The sequence below is a fragment of the Dendropsophus ebraccatus genome, chromosome 9, assembly GCF_027789765.1.
Source record: "Dendropsophus ebraccatus isolate aDenEbr1 chromosome 9, aDenEbr1.pat, whole genome shotgun sequence".
In the NCBI taxonomy this organism is placed as follows: Eukaryota; Metazoa; Chordata; class Amphibia; order Anura; family Hylidae; genus Dendropsophus; species Dendropsophus ebraccatus.
This window is the reverse complement of record NC_091462.1, coordinates 25888521-25908124: the sequence shown is the minus strand read 5'-3', so window position 1 is coordinate 25908124 and position 19604 is coordinate 25888521. Positions and strand designations below refer to the sequence as shown.

Here is a 19604-nt window from a genome sequence, read left to right as displayed (position 1 = left end):
TATCATTACTAATAATTTGGCATTGTTACCTTATATACAGACTACTATATATATTGTATGTCCTACTGCGCTGTTATAGTAATTTTCAATCTCTTCCATCCACTGAAATGAAAAGAAATCCAAGAAGGATAAGTGTGCATCCTTAGTTCCTTAGTTACCATGTTACATCATATGGGTGTCCCTCAGTGTGGGAGTGTCTTCCCTTGATGTCAGTGTTTCCCGACTTGTTGTAAAACTGCGATCATAAATAAGATCCCTTCCCCAAGATTTTATATTACCCATTTCTGTGCAAAGTAATAATAATAATAATACTTTCTGTGCCCCAAGTTATAATGCTGCCCCTTACTGTGACCCCAAGTAGTATAATGCCCACTTCTGTGTCCCTAGGTAGTAATAATGTCCCTTCTGTGCCCTCAAGTAGTATAATGCTCTTTTCTGTGCCCCAAGTAGTAATGCCTTATTTTGAGCACACAAGTAGTAATAATGCCCCTTCTTTGCCCCGTAATATGATGCCCCCTTTTGTGTCCTCTAGTAGATATTAATGCCCTATCTGGGGCCCAATGTATTAATAGTGCCCCTTTCTGTGTCCCCAAGTAGTTTAATGCCCACTCCTGTGCTCCATGTAGTAATAATGTACCTTCTGTGCCCCCAATTTGTATAACAACCTTTTTTGTGCCCCAAGTAATAATAATAATGTCCCTTCTGAGCCCTAGGTAGTATAGTGTCTCCTTTTGTGCCCCCAAGTTGTAATAGTGTCATCTTCTGTGCCCCCAAGTAGGTAATAATGCTCTCTCTGGGGCCCAAGGTAGTAATAATGCCCCTTCTGTGCCCCAAGTAGTAATAATGCTTCTTTTGTATCCTTAAGCAGTAATATTTCTTTCTTCTATGCCCCAAATAATCATAATGCATTCTTCTGTGCAATCAAGTGGTAATAGTTCCCCTTCCTGTGCCCCCAAGTAGTAAAAATGCCCTTTTTGTGTCTCCAAGTAGTAATAATGCCCCTTCTGTGCCCGCTTATAAAGAAGGTTTTTGCAGCAAAGTAAAACTTCATTCTTACATCTTGAGGACACAGACACAGCTGACAGCAGCAGCGCCTCAGTACAGAAGCAGGGAGTCTGATGTTAGACTGGAGTCAATACTCCTGTACCAAAATTCTGTGGAGCCGTATACTATTAGCATGGTGCGCAATGGAATATGTGTACAGGAGCAAACATTTCTATTGCCAAACTCTCTGGTATTGTCCTGTAGCGAGTGGCCAGACATATCGCGCATGGATGGCGGCTCACTATGTAATTGCCAGTGCTGCCCTCTCATGGCCTGTATAATCTGCCACCTGAGGCAAGATGGAGCGGGAATTTATTACTAGGGACCGCCCTGATGACTTGTGGTTCAGTCAACAAGAAAGTGTTGACTTAATTTTAAAGAGGACTTTGAGCCATGGTTATTGCCCTTTCTTAGTACCATTTCTTTTTTCTACTCTTTGACATATGACAACATGTTTTATACAGTCGCCATGTAATGTTTTAAAGTTCCTGTCACCAAGTCTGGGTCAGTAATATGCGCGATCCCAATTGGATCAGAATGTGGGTCGTGAGCAGGCCTGAGGATCTTTACTAGGCTCTCGGCTGTCATGGCAACTCTTTTGGAACCTTTGATTAACAGGGATAACAGAGGGAACCACCTCTTGTGTCTAAAGTCTCAAATGCTGCAGTCATTTTTAAACTTAACATCTTAGGGGTTAAACAGCTGGAATCAGAGTTATCTCTGGAATTGGCCGCTGCTGTTGGGTATTAGCTGTATAGAACACCCAGCACCCGATAATTATGGAGCTCCACAGCATGGACCGGTGTCTATCAATATTGCCAGGGAGAGATCAATACTGGGCAAAAGAAGTCATGTAGCTTTATGGAAGGAGAAGCTACTTGTGGTTCTATGGGTGTCGGAAAATAGGAAATTCCACGTATTTCCTCACTCGAAGTCTAATCCATAGACAGCATTCACAGGATACATAATAGGATCTCCAGAACCAATGCGGGTTGTCATTGTTTAGGGAGCGGGATATAGCTATATGGCGCGTATAAACTTCCTAGAGTTCTAAAGAGATTGTAGTGTTTCCTATATGGCTATTGGATATGTTCGGCATCACAGCTCATGTTGTCTGGCACTACACTGACCTCCATAGGAAACTGTATATCACTGGATCTACCTAAGCATAGTACATATATATATATATTACACTAAAGGTCCAGACACAGTGTCGGACTGGCCCACCAGAGGACGGAAGGATCCCCTGGTGGGCCCCCAATTTAGAACCTGCCCTTACACATGTCGTTTCTCGCTGGTTCTTTATTGGTGGGCCCCAGGATCATTTCGTCTGGTGGGCCCCAGATACCCCAGTCCAACACTGTCCAGACGTATAGCCCGCGTACCAGTTACCTAAATTCCCCCTCACTTACAATATGGACACAGTTGGAATACACCTACAGAATATGTAGAATCAATGAGGAAGTAGACACAAAGTGTAGAGACCAAGCAAAACAATACTTCTGAGTCACTAGCTTTAATTAATCATTTTCCATTGTAGATCATTCCACAGAAATAGACCCAATATCAGCCATGATGTCATATGTTTGCAATACATGTCATCAAATAATAACAAATACTTTACTGGAGAAACCCCATACTGAATGATTCTATCATTATCCAGTAATTCATATAATCCATTATAATAAAAATACTAATTCCCAGCTATTACTATCAATCTAGACCAGTCATGTATATTATTAACCTCTTGTTGGCGAAGCTTTCATTGCGGCCTGCTTTATGGAGGCTACAAATTCTTTTTCGGACATTTATGACCCATGTAATCTATAATGGGGTATAAATTTTTGCCGGTTCCTCTCTAACATGGCATACATACATTAGCATACAGGAATGTTTCCAGGATTACAGGGGATTCAGGGCCTTTGGACCTCTCTATGATCAGAGAAACCTATAGTTCATTATGGACCTTGAAACTGGGGTAGTTAGTGTAATAGTATATATTAGGAACTTGACTGCAATGATACCATTGTAATCCCTGTTTATGTTCAGGATGACTTGTTTTAATACATTAATACCAGTGTAAACCATTGCTATCCGATATATGTTGTCTATCTCTGTCATCTTATGCATGTATCTTCATTAGGAACCTTCGAGGATCAGATATTTTCATTCCAGCACAAGCTAATCTGCAGCGTCCCACTATGGGTGTTCTTGTATGGACTGATGAAGCATAGCCTGTATGTCCGTTCTTCTACTAAATTGTGACTTCTATATGGTATACTATAGATTATAAATGGTAAGAAGGAGTTAACACGGACACTTGCTCTCTGTCACATGGTCTCTAATTAGAAATAGAGCCTTTGCGTAGAGTTGGTTTCTTGAGTTTAGAGACTAAAGGTACATTCTTACTGAGGAATTCTCGCGGATAACATTCCACCGCTCACCCTTGCTTGACTCTGCGCGGGGGACCCCACTCACCCATGCCCCACGCACCCCCACTTCACTCTCTGCCGATGCCATAGACTTCATTCTATGGTCGAGCAGATTCTGCCTTCTGCCAAAAGAACTGACATGTCAATTGTTTAGGCGGACGGCAGAATCCGTCCAAGCCTAGAATGGAGTCTATGGCACCAGCGGAGAGTCAAGCGGGGACGTGTGGAGGCAAGTGGCAGAATCTGCGGGATGTTCTTTGGTCTGGGTTCTCAAGTCAAAAGGCAAGTTAGTTGTCAAGGCCTACTAGGATCTCATGGAACTAAGCCTTGCTAACATGTTGACTGTGTCCTAGTTTTAGAGACATTAGGCGACATATATCAACACAAAAAGGCGTACTTTTTTGCGGAAAGGGGCGATTTGCGAATATTTTATTCCCAAATGGCCGTTTTGCGAATAAAATATTCGCAAATCACCACTTTCCGCCGAGTAGTTTACTACTTGTAAATGTGCAGCAGGTAATACAGGATAGACAATGTGAGGTTTCTGTGAATAAAGTCTCTGAAACACACTTGACAAAGTTCCTATAAACACTTGATAAGAGAACGACCAGATCTGTAGAATAAGTGCAGTGTAGGATATAGTCGTGTTGGTTGAGTTGTGCTGAGTAATACGATAGGTAGAGTAGCAGTAAGGAGGATGCCGTGAGAGTCTCAACCCATGTAGTAATGTGCTCTGCCGGGATGTTGGAGGATGAGGTAGAATACTTGTAAGAAGAATGAGAAGAAGAATAAGAAGAACACCTGTGCCCGTGTATTGACCTTTGACTTCCGTCTTCACACCACCTTATGCCCACTAGACTCGGCTGAACCTTCCTAATGGGTGACACAGGCCCCAGACCTTGGGATGCGCTGCGAGACAGAGTTCATAGGCTACTGCAACTTTGCTCTGTCTGGATCAGTTCCTGGCTCTGTGGCTCTGTTATGGATATTGTCCTGCACTGTGACTTCTCCTTGTCCTCGGTGTGGGTTGAGGTGATCTCTGGCTAATCCTCTCTTAAGAGGGATTTAACAGTGCATAGCTCTTTGGAGTGTAACTAGTAAAGAAATTGGTAGCAGTGTGCTGTCTTGCGTCCTTCCCATGACTTAGGTATGGGGTCCTGGCAGAGGGCCAGGGCCCAAATAGGACCGCTGTGGAGAGCTTTCTAGTGTGTGTCCTTCCTCCACAATGTCCAGAACGAAAGACTCTTGCTCCTCCCCCACCCATGGGACTAACTTCCTCTACAGCGTGTATGGTAGACTGTGAGTGGGTGAAAGAGTGCAATAAAAGAAGAAAGGAGGAAGATGATAGGAGAGAAGAAAGCAGAAATCCTACTAGTCTAGAGATCCTGGTAACACACAAACACAATAACCCTTTGCGATCCTTCAGCTGTGCAGCTTCCATACATACATACATAATACAGCAACATCTAGTGGCTAACTTTTAGTACTTCTTTTACCTTAATAATAATACAAGAAGTACTGACTTTTGCGAAGGGTGTATATAACTGCAACACCCCTAGTGGGACGCCACACTATCATAAGGAATTTTTGTTACAACCTTAATTATCCTTTCAGTGGATTACATTTTTACCTTAAAGTTACCCATTGAAAAGCAGTTCCTTGATTATCAGTGTCTTGGTTTCCGTCTGAACGTAAAGCATTTACCACCAGCTGTGTAATTAAAGACTAATATCTGCAGTGCAGCCCTTCTCATTTACCCGAGAGGTCAAAGGTTTCCTTAATAAAGTGACAGTAGAGATGAGTGCAACTGGAGCACGCTCAAGTCCGATTTTGCAGTATTTGATTCCCGGTCGCTGTAGAAGTTGAATGCAGTGCTAAGAAGTCTGGACAAACATGAATATAGCGTATGGCCTATGGCTGTATCCATGTCTTCCCGTACTCCAACTGCATCCAACTTCTCCAGCCACCAGTAATCAAATGCTGCGCGATCAAACTGGAGCATGCTCAAATTGTGCTCACCAAGTGGCAGCAAACGTGTGCAGTGCAGGATCAGTGAGGCCCCAACACTCACACCCCCACCAATCTGCCAGCTATCACCTATCCTGTAGATAGGAGATATCTTTTGATACTGAGATTGCCCGTGTAATAAACGTACAGAACTGGCCCAATGGGTCTTATACAGACGTGACTGGTAAATAAACACTACTATACTGTGGCAAATATCTAGGTACCCATTATAATCTTTGCCTTGGAACCTTCTCTTTTTTTATCCATTGATATGTAATTCTTAATGGGACTTTCGTTATTACTCAAGCTTATAAACTTCCCATGTAATTTCTTCCTCTAATCTCCTGGCTGTAACTTAAAAAAAAAAAACTTCTATAATGTGGGAGTGCAGAGTCTGCGGAGCATGTCAGGACTGCTGTAAATCAGTGCCCATGGGTGCATAATGGGCCCTGCTCTCATCACTTCTCCAGCCACAACAGGTGTTCACTTACTCATCCAAAGCAAGTGGTGTTACTGAGCGGCTACTCTTATGCTTCAGCAGGCCTACCTAGTCATCAGATGTTCCACTTCTACTTGACTCACAATAACTCCTACTTCTTTTCTAAGCTTTCATGTCGAGATCATCTCATTGCCATAAACCTTTAGGACTGCTGATATAGGTTCTAAGTGAAAGGAAGTCAACATCTATTCCTAGTGTTCCATTCACTAATTTTCCCATTTCTCCCCAAATTTCTCCCAATAAGTTGGTCTGCATTACGTCCCTATGCAAAAGCACTACATGGACCCCTGATTTCCCAACCTGATATCTAATAAAGGGTAGGAAAAATGGAAATCTGAGAGTGTTGCTTGGTCTTTAAAGTATTGCCCCTACCCCTCTATGCAGCTGCACAGGTTGCCCGTATGTGTTGAGATGTAGCAGCTATAATTGGTATATACTTAGAGTAGAATTATGCTGACCGGCTCTATTATCTGTAATGCTCTATTGTATGTTTAATTACTACTTGCGTAGGTGCTATGTATTCCTGTACATTGAATGAAAAGAATTGCATATCCTAGGAAAAGAGTTTATGTTTGGCTCTTACGCAATATTTATAAGGCTCTGGGAGGTTTTCTTGGTATTTTAAACAAGTCAGGTTTTTTTTTTGCACTGAGTTTAAAGTTGAAAATCAGGAAGCATTAATACCAGCTGTTTGCTTACGCAACTTCAGTCTCCAATTGACAATTCTATAGTGTTAGGGTGGGTTCACACCAAGGAATCCAGGCGGATCACCCATCATGGGTTCCATCGCTCGCCATGTCATGGACATGTCAATTCCTATAGCGGAATACGCCCGACCATAGAATGGAGTCTATGGCATGGGCAGAGATGTGCGCAGGTTCAAGTCGATTCCTCAATGTGAACCCACCCTAACGCTCCCTATTCTGCATTGAAAGGAACATTCTGGGCAAAAGTGTTGCTTTTAGAGCAGAGCTGTGGTCAGTAAACTAGACAATGAGCTGTCAACAATGGTAGGTAAAGAGCAGAATATCAGGAGAAGGACACAAGTTTGGTAAATTAAAGGGAATCTGTCACAAGGTGATGCTGCCTTAAAGGAGGATAGCATAAAATAGTGATATAAATGCTGAACAGATCAGTGTATTGCTTACATCATTCTGTTCAGCCGTTCTCCTAATATGCAGGAGAATAGGATTCTTGCTGACAGTTGTACTGCTATACACAGAATGGATAGATAACTGCCAATCAGCAGCTGGTGGGCGGAGTTTTCTGCTTCTAATGAATAATGAGGACTACTGGGCTCATGCACATAATGGAAAGGACTAGTTATTGTCCATGTTATTCAGGAGGATATCTCTGGATCAGTTGCACAGAACAAAGTGATACATCATGCTGTTCTGTTTCTCTGTCACTAGTTTATGCTGCCCTTAGAGTATGTCCACACTACGGAATCCCAGTGGATCAACTGCCGCAGATTTCGCAGCTCGCCCTCGCTCACAGGCGCACGCATCCTCACCTATGCCATAGACTCCATTCTATGGTCAGGGAGATTCCTCCATTCGCCCAAAGAATGAACTTGTGGAATCTGCCTGACCATACAATAGAGACTATAGCACAGATGGAGATGTGGGTGATCCGCCGGGGTTCCGTAGTGTGGACATACCCTTAGATAGAACCTGCTGACAGAGCATAAACCCCGTTGAGTCCCTTTAAAGAGGTGCTCCAATAAAAAAAAAATTCTTTCACATCATCTGTTGTCAGAAAGTGCCAGAGATTTATAATTTACTTCTATTTAAAAAATATCAAGTCTTCCAGTGCTCATCAGCTGCAGTATGTCCTGCAGGAAGTGGTGTATTCTTTCTAGTCTGACACAGTGCTCTCTGCTGCCACCTCTGCCCATGTCAGGAACTGTCCAGAGCAGGAGCAAATCCCCATAGAAAACCTTTCCTGCTCTCCAGATTGGAAAGAATACACCACTTCCTACAGGACATACAGCAGCTGATAAATACTGTAAGACTGGATATTTTCAAAAAGAAGTCAATTACAAATCTTTGGCACTTTCTGCCATCAGTTGATTTAAAAGAAAAAAAAAATCCACTGGAGTACCCCTTGCAGAAATATTTAACTTGATGCGACCTATAAGTATAACTATATTAGCTAAGTTGGGAATACCCCTTTAAGCTATGAATCTATCCCCCTGTCTATGATGTCCATGCACTCTATAAGTAGCACTTCTATTCTTGCACTTATTTCGAGCCTTTTCTTTCCATGTGTACTGTAGCCCTTCAATGCTAGCACTTTGGTCCCTGGGGTTGCTGTTGTTTCCTTCTCTCGGAGTGTGTCGGTGTGGGAATGCCTGATGTGCGGACAGGAGTCTCCCTGGACCCACGCGGTGCTGCACACACTGACTCACCCCTACTCATGTGGGAAAGTTTGCAGCCCCATAGATCACTATTTGATGTGGTCAGGTGCTTTTTAGAAAACCTCTGGTAAAACGCACAGATTAATCCTGGAAAACATTTACTCTTTTCCTGCCAGGTATTTTCTGGATTAGATTTGGCAGCAAGTGTTTCTTTGGCCGTCTGTCTAATAGTCAGTGGTCTGACACATTCATGCATCACATACGTATAGAGCTGTCATTTCCCCATTCTTTTGTGGACTTGTTTAATAAGGATAACTCAGTAGCTATAACTGCTGCCCTATGGAAAACCCCAGAGACTACATCACGATATTACAGTGTATTGTGCCAAGTGACACAGAGGTCTCCCGGTAGCTTCATGGTGCTCAGCCTACATGGTCTTACATAGGCAGAGCTGATGAGCGTACATGGGGAGCTTTGCCTCTGGGCACCTTCTCCTTTCATTGTTGGTTTGGGACAAGCAATGTTAATATCTCAGTCCACACAGACCGTGAGCTGCTGGAGTGATAAACCAAGTGATAAACCAACGGTCGTGACTAATACAAAACATACATTGTATGTGAATGAATGGAATCCCGGATGGAGTGTATACATATATTCGGCCGCAGGAAAAACTGACATGACGGCCGCACAGAACATGGCAGTTGACACAATGGAGCGCGCGGCTCTGGTCGCACCCTTCATTGTGTGCAGCAATGAATTGGGATACAGGTGCACACTGGTGCGCCCGCATCCGAATTCACCAGAAGTGAAGATCATCTGACCAGTACTGCAGTACCAGCCGGGTTGATCTTTAGCAACACCGGCCATTCTGTGACCATTCGGTGTTGTACATAGTGTAAACCCGGCCTCATACTGTACTGATGCAGTGTCCCAGGTGGTCACATAACTTTATTGGGGTGCTGTAAGGGGGCTGCTAACATTTAGCTTCTTTGTTGCACTATTATATTCTAATTTCTCACAGACACAGAAGTGAATTTTCAGTGCAGCAGTTTAAAGTGTCACTGTCGTTACAACAAACTTTTGACATGTCATAAAGACACAGTGAGAGGTTAGTTGGGGGAAAGATCAGAAGCAATGTGAGAAAATATTATTTTACTCAAAGAGTAGTAGATACCTGGAACAAACTTCCAGCAGATGTGGTTGGTAAATCCACAATAACAGAATTTAAACACGCCTGGGATAAACATCTATCCTAAGACAATAAGAAAATACTAAAAAGGCAGACTAGATGGACCCAGTGGTCTTTTTCTGCTGACAATCCTCTAAGTTTCTATGTAAAAACAAAAATGTTCAACACCAACCTACAGGTGTAAGTTCTTACCGTACATACTCCCCCCCCTCCCCCCCCCCCCCCCCCCCCTGGCATACACACAATAAAGACATGCTCTATAGAAATTCAAAAGTGAGGATCTTAGCAAACCATTTGATCAAACAGACAGAGTGCCATGTCACCACGTTAAGGCGTCCTCAGATACACGGTCCCTACTCTAGCATTATCACACTAGAATTGGCCTCTCCTGGGCTGAATAAGCCTACAACTGGGCAGATCGGAGCCAAATAATCTCTTTTTATAGCACCCCCAGGACATGAGTGGGGTTATGTCAAAGGTTTTGATCGGTCCAGGTCTGAGTGTTCAGACATATAACATTTAGGAGAGCGAGTGGGGAGAGGACCACTTTGCAGAAAAAAGTCTGACTATTTTTTTTCTAACTCAGAGTGGAGAGTGGATGCACTGTCTATGTCTCTATGACATGTCAAAAGTGTTTTGTAACAGCAGCGACACTTTAAAGTTACTGTGCATCTTCTATATTAGGATAAAGAGCCTTGGTCACATGTAATATATATATATATATATATATATATATATATATATATATAAATAAAAGAAAACTAGATTATAGATAGATATGTCACAGATAGATAGATAGATAGATAGATAGGTAGGTAGATAGATAGATAGATAGATAGATAGGAGATAGATAGATAGATAGATAGATAGATAGATAGATAGATAGATAATAGATGAATGGATAGATACATAGATAGATAGATAGATAGATAGATAGATAGATAGAAGAGAGAGATAGCGAAGACACTGTAGACAGATAGATAGTAGGTATGTACACATACATCAGAAAGCAGAGAGTTAACTACAACCAACTATGAAACATGTGGGAATATGTAAGCCTCAGATCATAGAGGTTACCCTGAAGCAGCTGCTGCGGCACAGCCTTGGTTAGGTCATCCATGGATAAAGGCGGCTTTCATCCACTCACACCTGTCACTGAACATCTTACTTAGCACCTACCCTACAAGAGATACTTCAATATATTGTTTATCAACAGTGTGAATAGGAACCTGATCCATCAGAGCTCACAGTGTTACTGGGGACTTGGCTCAGTGTGAGCTGGCAGATTGATAGACTACTCAGTCACACTGGTGTCTAGTACAGATACAAAGGAAGAGGCAAGAGGAGGCATGACTGGGAATGCTAGCAGACTGGTTTCTGGATCTCTTCCTGCTGCAGCTCATGTGGAATGACTTTACTGAGTGAAAATCAAAGAATATTGCCAGTGTATAATGGTGTATAATGGCTGATAAACAACTGAATTATCTATGCACCTGTCGCGAGATATTTGCCCAAAATGTCTTCTATTTCCTTTAGGGTATGTTCACACTTACCGGATCCACAGCTGATTTTCTGCTGCAGATCCGCAGCAGATTTCATTTAAATGACTGAACACAGCATCAAATCTGCACCATCAAATCTGCTGCGGATCTGCTGCAGATCCTGTAGGTGTGAACGCACCCTAAGGGTACAAGCACACACACTATACGCAGCATATTTACTGCTGCGATACGCAGAAAATACGCAGCAGATTAGATCTAAATAACTGACCACAGCATCAAATCTGCACCATCAAATCTGCTGCAGATCTGCTACGTATCTGCTGCGTATACGGTGTGTGTGTTTGTACCCTAAGGGTGCCTTCACACGTACCGTATCGCTGCGTATTTATCGCTGCGAGTTTCTCGTACATAAATCCACAGTGAGGGTATAAACCCACACACCGTATACGCAGCGTATTTACTGATTGCTATAAAGTCAATGTATGTGTACTCTCGCTGCGTGTTTGGTGCGATCTCGCTGCGTGTTTGGTACGATTTTTACATGCGAGTTTTGATTTTCACCGGAAAGTTAAACACCACAAAAACGCAGCTAATTTTGTGCGATAAATACGCAGCGATACGGTATGTGTGAAGGCACCCTAAGTATTAGAATGGTTTATTTATTATATAGCAATTTTATTTGCATATTTCATAGAGAGAGTTCATTAGTACCAAACAGAGAGCCTGGGAGAATTTGGGGAATAGTTTATATGGACTTTCTAATCAGCAAGATGACTATATGACCTAGCTGCATTAAACCTGACAACGGTTTCAGTATCCTGTTCTCAGAGTAGGAAGAGCAGCTCTGGAGCACAAACTGCTGCTCCGAAAAGAAAAAAAACTGTACAAACTTGTAGAAGATTATTTATACTTTCATGAGCACTTGAAAAGTTTTATTAGCTGAGCAGAAATGTTCCAGAACCACCACCCACTCACTGGCAGATCCTCTTAGGATTGTAATTACAATAAATTATAGTTTATGAGATAGATAGATAGATAGATAGATAGATAGATAGATAGATAGATAGATAGATAGATAGATAGATATGAGATAGATAGATAGATAGATAGATAGATAGATAGATAGGAGATAGATAGGAGACAGATAAATAGGAGATAGATAGATAGGAGATAGATAGATAATAGATAGATAGATAGATAGATAGATAGATAGATAGATAGATAGATAGATAGGAGATAGATAGATAGGAGATAGATAGATAGATAATAGATAGATAGATAGATAGGAGATAGATAGATAGATAGATAGATAGATAGATAGATAGATAGATAGATAGATAGATAGATAGATAATAGATAGATAGGAGATAGATAGATAATAGATAGATAAATAGATAGAAAGACGGATAGATAGATAGATAGATAGATAGATAGATAGATAGATAGATAGGAGATAGATAGATAGATAGATAGATAGATAGGAGATAGATAGATAGATAGATAATAGATAGATAGATAGATAGATAGGAGATAGATAGATAGATAGATAGATAGATAGATAGATAGATAGATTAATAGATAATAGATAGATAGATAGATAGATAGATAAACAGACAGATAGATGATAGATGGATAGATAGATAGATAGATAGATAGATAGATAGACAAAAAAAAAATCGACTTGCAGCACATCCAGACTTGAAGGTGAAAATAGTGAAAATTTATTCCATAAACGATACACAAGGAAAAACAGCGACGTTTCGCTCCTCCAATAGGAGCTTTCTCAAGCCACTGGCTTGAGAAAGCTCCTATTGGAGGAGCGAAACGTCGCTGTTTTTCCTTGTGTATCGTTTATGGAATAAATTTTCACTATTTTCACCTTCAAGTCTGGATGTGCTGCAAGTCGATTTTTTGTTTGTCTGAATAAAACACCTGTGGACCAAGGTGTGACAGCAGGCACCCAGCAGAACCTAAATCTTTAGAGTGCTGCGTGAACTTTGTTTTTTCTAGATAGATAGATAGATAGATAGATATGAGATAGATATGAGATAGATAGATAGACGGATAGATAGATAGATAGACGGATAGATAATAGATAGATAGATAGGTAACAGATAGATAGATAGATAGATAGATAGATAGATAGATAGATAACAGATAGGAGATAGATAGATAGATAGATAGATAGATAGATAGATAGATAGGAGATAGATAGATAGATAGATAGATACAGGGCCGATTCTAGCTTTTCTGCTGCCTGAGGCGAAAATTAAAATGGCGCCCCCCCCCCCCCCCCCCAACACACACGCCCAGGCTTCCTGGGTCAGAGTACAGGGCTGTAGACCCCGCTATGCAGACCATGCCCCTCCTCCACTCCTCCTCCCACCCAGTACAGGGAGCTCTTACACCAAAGCAATGCTCTTACACCAAGTTACTATTTAGAAAAACTGTGAGCTCTTACACCAAAACGCTCTTAAACCAAGTTACTCTTAAACCAAGGTACCACTGTATATATATATATATATATATATATATATATATTAGCAGTAAATATACCATATGCATAACCACACCACAGCAGTGAATATACCGCACAGATACATATACACCAGCTATGAATATACTTCTGCACACGTTCGTATATACTATCAGTGAGTATTCCCAATGCATTACCATATACCAGTAGTGTATTCTGTACAGATACATACATAACAGCAGTGAATATACCAAATGTATGCATATAACTATATACTAGCAGTGAATATACAAAAGCATCCATACATATCGGCAATGAATCTACCGCACATATATATATATATATATATAAATATCAACAGTAAATATACGAAATGCATAACAATATACTAGCAATAATTATACCTAATGCATAACCATATACCCGCAGTGAATATACAAAATGCATAACCATATACAGCAGTGTACACCACACAGATACATATATACCAGCAGTGAATATACCACAAGCATACATATATAACAGCAACAAATGCATTCATATATACCAGTGATGAATATATTGTATGCATTGATATATACCACAGCAGTGAATACAACCATGTGGTACATGGTTATATTCACCAGGTGCGAATTCGTTGCACTGGCTACAGGGCACAGCTCTATGAGGTTTGCTGTACTTCTGCTGAATGCCTCAAGCAAAGAGCAGAAGGTGGCACCAGATTTTGACACACAGCCTGGATTGTCTGCCAAAATCTACTGGTGTTGCAAATCGTCACATTTGTCCATTTACACAGAAAGATTATCTGACAGATTATCTGCCAAAGATTTGAAGCCAAAGCCAGGAATGAATTTGAAAAGAGGAGAAATCTCGTACTTTCCTTTATGACCTGATCTCTGTTTATAGTCTGTTTCTGGCTTTGGCTTCAAATCTTTGGCAGATAATCTTTCCGTATATATGGACCCTTAGGGACTGAAAAAGCTGGTCCAAGGGCAGGTAAGTATCATTTTATTTTGTTTATATTTTTTTAAACTTTCATTCTGGACTACTTCATATAGAAGATTCTTACTTTTAATAATAGGGTCAACGAGGGTTCTTGGGGTATTTTATTTCAATAAAGAGCTTTGTTAAATTGTTTTTCTTCTTACTTATTTTTGGCTTAGTAGTGGAAGCCGCCTAATAGATGGCATCCATTAGTAAGCTAGGGCTTTGTGTTGGCTATTATAAGCGCTGACACTAACCCCCATGCTTATTACCTTTAGTACCTACTGTCACCAGGGGTACTTGGAAGAACCAGATACTGTCTGGCCTGGAACGCCAGAAAATGATGATCCAGGACTAGGCAGCAACAGGCTGGCGTTATTAGGCTGGCAATGACCAAAATAAATGGTGCTTGTGTCTCTGTCAGGCTGCTGCTGCTTGGTTTTGTATCTGTCTGGTTATGGAAAATAGGGGAGACCCCATCCATTAGTTTATTAAATAAATAAAATGCGTCAGGTCCCCCTCATTTTCCATAACCAGCCAGATACAGCCAAGCTGCAGCAGCCTGACAGGAAGGCAGGGGCCATTTATTTTTGGACACTGCTACCCTGATAGTGTCAGGATGCTGTTGGCTGGTTCTGTATCTGACTGGTTATAGAAAATGAAGGGGCGAAAGCATGCATTAGTTTATTAAATAAATAAAAAAAATACATAGGGTCCCCCTCATTTTCCATAACCAGCCAGATAGAAAATCAAGCAGCAGCAACCTGACGCTACCAGGGTGGCAGGGGCCATTTATTTTGGCCATTGTCACCATGATAGTGTCAGGCTACTGTTGCTTGGTTCTGTATCTGACTGGTTATAGAAAATAAGGGGGCCCATGCATTAGTTTATTAAATAAATAAATAAATGAAAAAAAATGCGTGGGGTCCCCCTCATTTTCCATAACCAGCCAGATACAAAACCAAGCAACAGCAGCCTGACGCTACCAGGGTGGCAGGGGCCATTTATTTTGGCCACTGCCAGCCTAATAACGCCAGCCTGCTGCCGCCCAGTCCAGGAGCGCCATTTTCTGGTGCTCCAGGCCTGACGGTATCTGGCTCTTCCCGGTACCCCTGGTGGTGGTGGGTACCGGGGTAATAAGCGTGGGGAGTTAGTGTTAGCCCTTCTACGGGCTAACACTAAGCCCGGCTTAGTAATGGACGTCATCTATTAGATGGCTTCCACTACCAAGCCAAAAATAGGTAAGAAAAAAAACACCAATTTTAAAAGGTTCTTTATTGAAATAAAACTCCCCCGAGACCCCTCATTGACCCTTTTATTAAATCAAAAATGTAAAAATCTTTTTTCCGAAGTAGTCCTGTCTCTACCTGTAAAAAAAAAAAAAAAAAAGTGAATGAGCTGCAAACAAAGACCCTGGCTGCCTTAAGTCTGTTGTCATTATGAGGAGGTCTCTGCAGAGGCCCTGACCCCTGAATGCAGAGACTCCCTAATAATGAAAATAGACTGCCAACCCGGAAAAAAAAAACTAACAGGTCCCCCCACCGCCGCAACCCGCACCTCCGCAAGCCGCCCGCCACCCATCCAACCCCCCTACCACCCCAGGTACTTACCACAGCACAGGGAAACCGCTCTTCCTCAGATGAAGACCGGAACTGCACTCCTACTTCCTGGACAGGTGACGTGACCTCAGTGCGTAGCGCCGCGGCGGACGGCCGTGGCGCACGCACGCACGTACGCACCCAACCAATCAGGAAGAAGGCTGGGTGACGTCAGATGCAGGGACGCCGGTGAGCGTGGGCGGCGCGAGCCGCGCGACGAGTGGTGAGGCCATGGCTGCGGCTGTCATTTTAGCCAAGTTAAACTTAGCTATAATGACAGCGGCGGGGGAAATCTTGCCGCCCCCTGAAGGGGCGCACAATCTGCCGCCTGAGGCGGAATACTCATTCCGCCTCATGGCAGAAGCGGCCCTGGATAGATAGATAGATAGATAGGAGATAGATAGATAGATAAATAGATAGATAGATAGGAGATAGATAGATAGATAGATAGATAGATAGATAGATAGATAGATAGATAGATAATAGATAGATCCCGTACCCAACCGCTGGGATGATGTTATGTCAGTGGTTGGCGTATAGCTCAGCCAGTGATGGTATAGTCGTGACGCTAGTGCTTACTCAGAAGACAGGTTTTATGGTATACCTGCTTTGTTTAGTGGCTGGCTCTATTGTTCCCCAATAGTCGCTGACCTGCCGGGTTGTGATGGGTCCCTTTGGCTCTTGTCACAGTGGTGCAGAGTGGGAAGATGACCCACCCAGCTGTCGGTACCGCCACCCACAGAAAGGGGAAAATGACCCAAGGATGGTGTAGTCTGTGTGTAGGTGCTGGTGCAATGATCATTGAGTCCCAGTAGAATAAATAAAGTGGTTTTACTGAAAGTCTCTTGCAATACAGAATAGCTTTTCACTATGTGACTTCTGTGATACAGACTTGAGCTCACTGTATCTGTGCTGGGAGATATTCAGGTGCTGAGGTAGAGTAGCAGTGCTGGTTCAGTTGAGTGTTGAAAAGAGTAGAGGAGTTTAGAGAAGTTGTCGGGAGAGCCCCAACCCAATGTAGTAATGTGCTCTGCCGGAACTTGAGAGAAGAGTACTGAAGAGAAGACTTGAGAAGTAGAATACTTCTGCCTGTGTTTCGACCATACTGTTGCTATACCACCTTCTGCCCTGCAGTGTCGGGTCCCATCCTACGAGGGTGACACAAGCCCCAGACTATGTTACCTGGGAGAAGCTAAGTGTCCGAGGGTGTCCAGGTTTCACCTGTGCTGCGAGATACAGTACATAGACCTTTATACGGTAGCTTTGCTCTATCTGGGTCAGTTCCTCTGTCCTAGGATACCCTGCACTGTTAAGAGAGGTTCTCGGCATGGGCTGGGGTGATCTCTGGCTTGTCCTCCTTTAGTTGCTCAACACTGCATAGTGTCTGTAGGTATAGCTTGTAGAAAGAAAGTCTCTGGGTTCTCCATACACGTGTGTCTGTCCACTACCACAGCTGGTCTGTCCTGGACAGGGAACATGGCAGAGCCAGGCCCTGGCTAAATTCAGCAGGAATGCCTGATCTGTGTGTCCTACTCCTCAGAGAATCAGAGGAAAACTAACTAAGTGACACTACACTTCCTCTTCCCAAGTGACTACTTCCTACAGGGTGTGTAAGAGTCCCTGTTAGTGGTGGAAAAAACAGTGTAAAGAGGAAGGAGGATAGAGATAGGTAGAAGGGAAAAAGCATCTCCCATTGGTTTACAGAATCACATAAAAAAACAGTAACCCTATAGTGACTACAGCTGTGCAATGCATACAGAGTTATGAACACTGACATCTGGTGGTGAAACTTACATACAACTTCGTCACCACCTTACTTTCGAGTATAAGGCTTTTGCGACAGGTGCCAGACTAGAAACACCCGTGGTAGGACACCACAATAAATAAATAGATATGGAGATAGATAATAGACCAAAAAAAAAACGCTTTTTCTGAGAGGTAGGCGAAACAATCCATACCATCATGTACTATAATTGCAAAAAGACTGGCAGAGAATGTGCGTAGAGCCTCCTGCCAGGGATGCTAGCTATGCTCGCCCACTCTTATTAATGAAGACTTAAGAGGATGAGAATGTTAATAGGAATTCAGAACACTGGAGCAGGGTGGGAGACAACTGGTGGGTGTAAGGACATGACTGATGGTAGTACAGTCAGGGTGTGCATGGTGTGTTTAAGAGACTTGTCAGATCATTGATGAGATCAGCTACTGATCCTGATCATTATGTAATAACTAATGCCTACATTAGGCGCATACATTGAGGACTCTGGGATGAGATCAGAGATAAATAAATGAGAATGTGTCCCTTTAGTTTCACTAGAACATTGTTGGTGATTCACGCTTTGCTGCTCTTTGGTAAATACAGTAGAATAATAACCTACATAGTTATGTCCGCCATGGCTAAATACTATCTACCTACAGTGTTGATCCAGAAGAAGGCAAAATAACCCCATTAAACAGTTGCAAATAGGCTCACATCTCTTCTGCCCCATATTGGGCTATACTACACGTACAGTGTGCCTTTCTCGAATGTATACTTTTTTTTTGTGCAGGACTCCTAAGCGTAGTAGATCATGCACAAAAACACAGTACACACCCAGGAACTTGATATAACATAGTCACAATATGACTACATTTTACCCATCAACATGGCTACATTCTTCCAGAAACAGCATCACCCTTGTCCTCAGTTTGGGTGTCGTTTTACAGCTCAGATCTTTTGAAATAATGAACACTAATTGTAATACCAAATACAACCTGAGAACCAGGGCGGCACTGTTTTTGAAAGCAAGTAGCTGTGCTTTTTCTAATCTAAAGTGTCACTGCCATTATAACTTTCAAAATCTAAATCAACAGTAGATGTGATATAAAGCACGTTTGCAATATACATTCATGATTATTTTTTTTGTTATCATGCTGTAAAATAGACCTGTTCTTACCAGAAATCCAGGTCCAGGCTCCTGAAGGCAGATTTTCTGGTTGAAAAAAACAGACTAAACAGGAATTCCGGCCAGTACGCAGAGTCACGGCTCAATGTGTCCATCAGTCACATGAGCGCTCGGATGGCCTGGGATACACAACACTTCCTGTTTTCTGACTTCTTCCTGTTTTTTGAGAAAAAAACAGTCAGAAAACAGGAAGTGCCGTGTTCTCCATGATAACAAAATAAAAAATGAATGTAAATTGCGAACTTGCTTTATATCACATCTACTGTTGATTTAGATTGTGAAAATTATAACGACAGTGACACTTTAAATAATCCTGTTAAGATCATATACTGTTAAGTATGTGTTTGGGTAAAAAAGGGATTCCTGCCCTGATGTGTTACATGACACTAGTAGTAGACTAGTTACATGTATGCATGTAAATTTACAGAAATGTAGCAGATTTGTAGCAAAAATTTCTGAGGATGAAAATCACTTCTGGAGATTTTTCAGATGAATAGGACAATTGCAGAAATTTCTGAAACAAAGTGTGAATTCTTCCTTAAAGGGGAAACCCTGCAAAACTTTTGATA

The 19604-nt window shown here is 42.1% G+C and overlaps 1 protein-coding gene across 1 annotated transcript in view; it reads left to right on the top strand.

Moving 5' to 3' along the window:
• ITGB6 (integrin subunit beta 6) overlaps window positions 1-19604 on the top strand; it is a 115007-nt gene that overhangs the window by 329 nt on the left and 95074 nt on the right. The window lies entirely within an intron of this gene.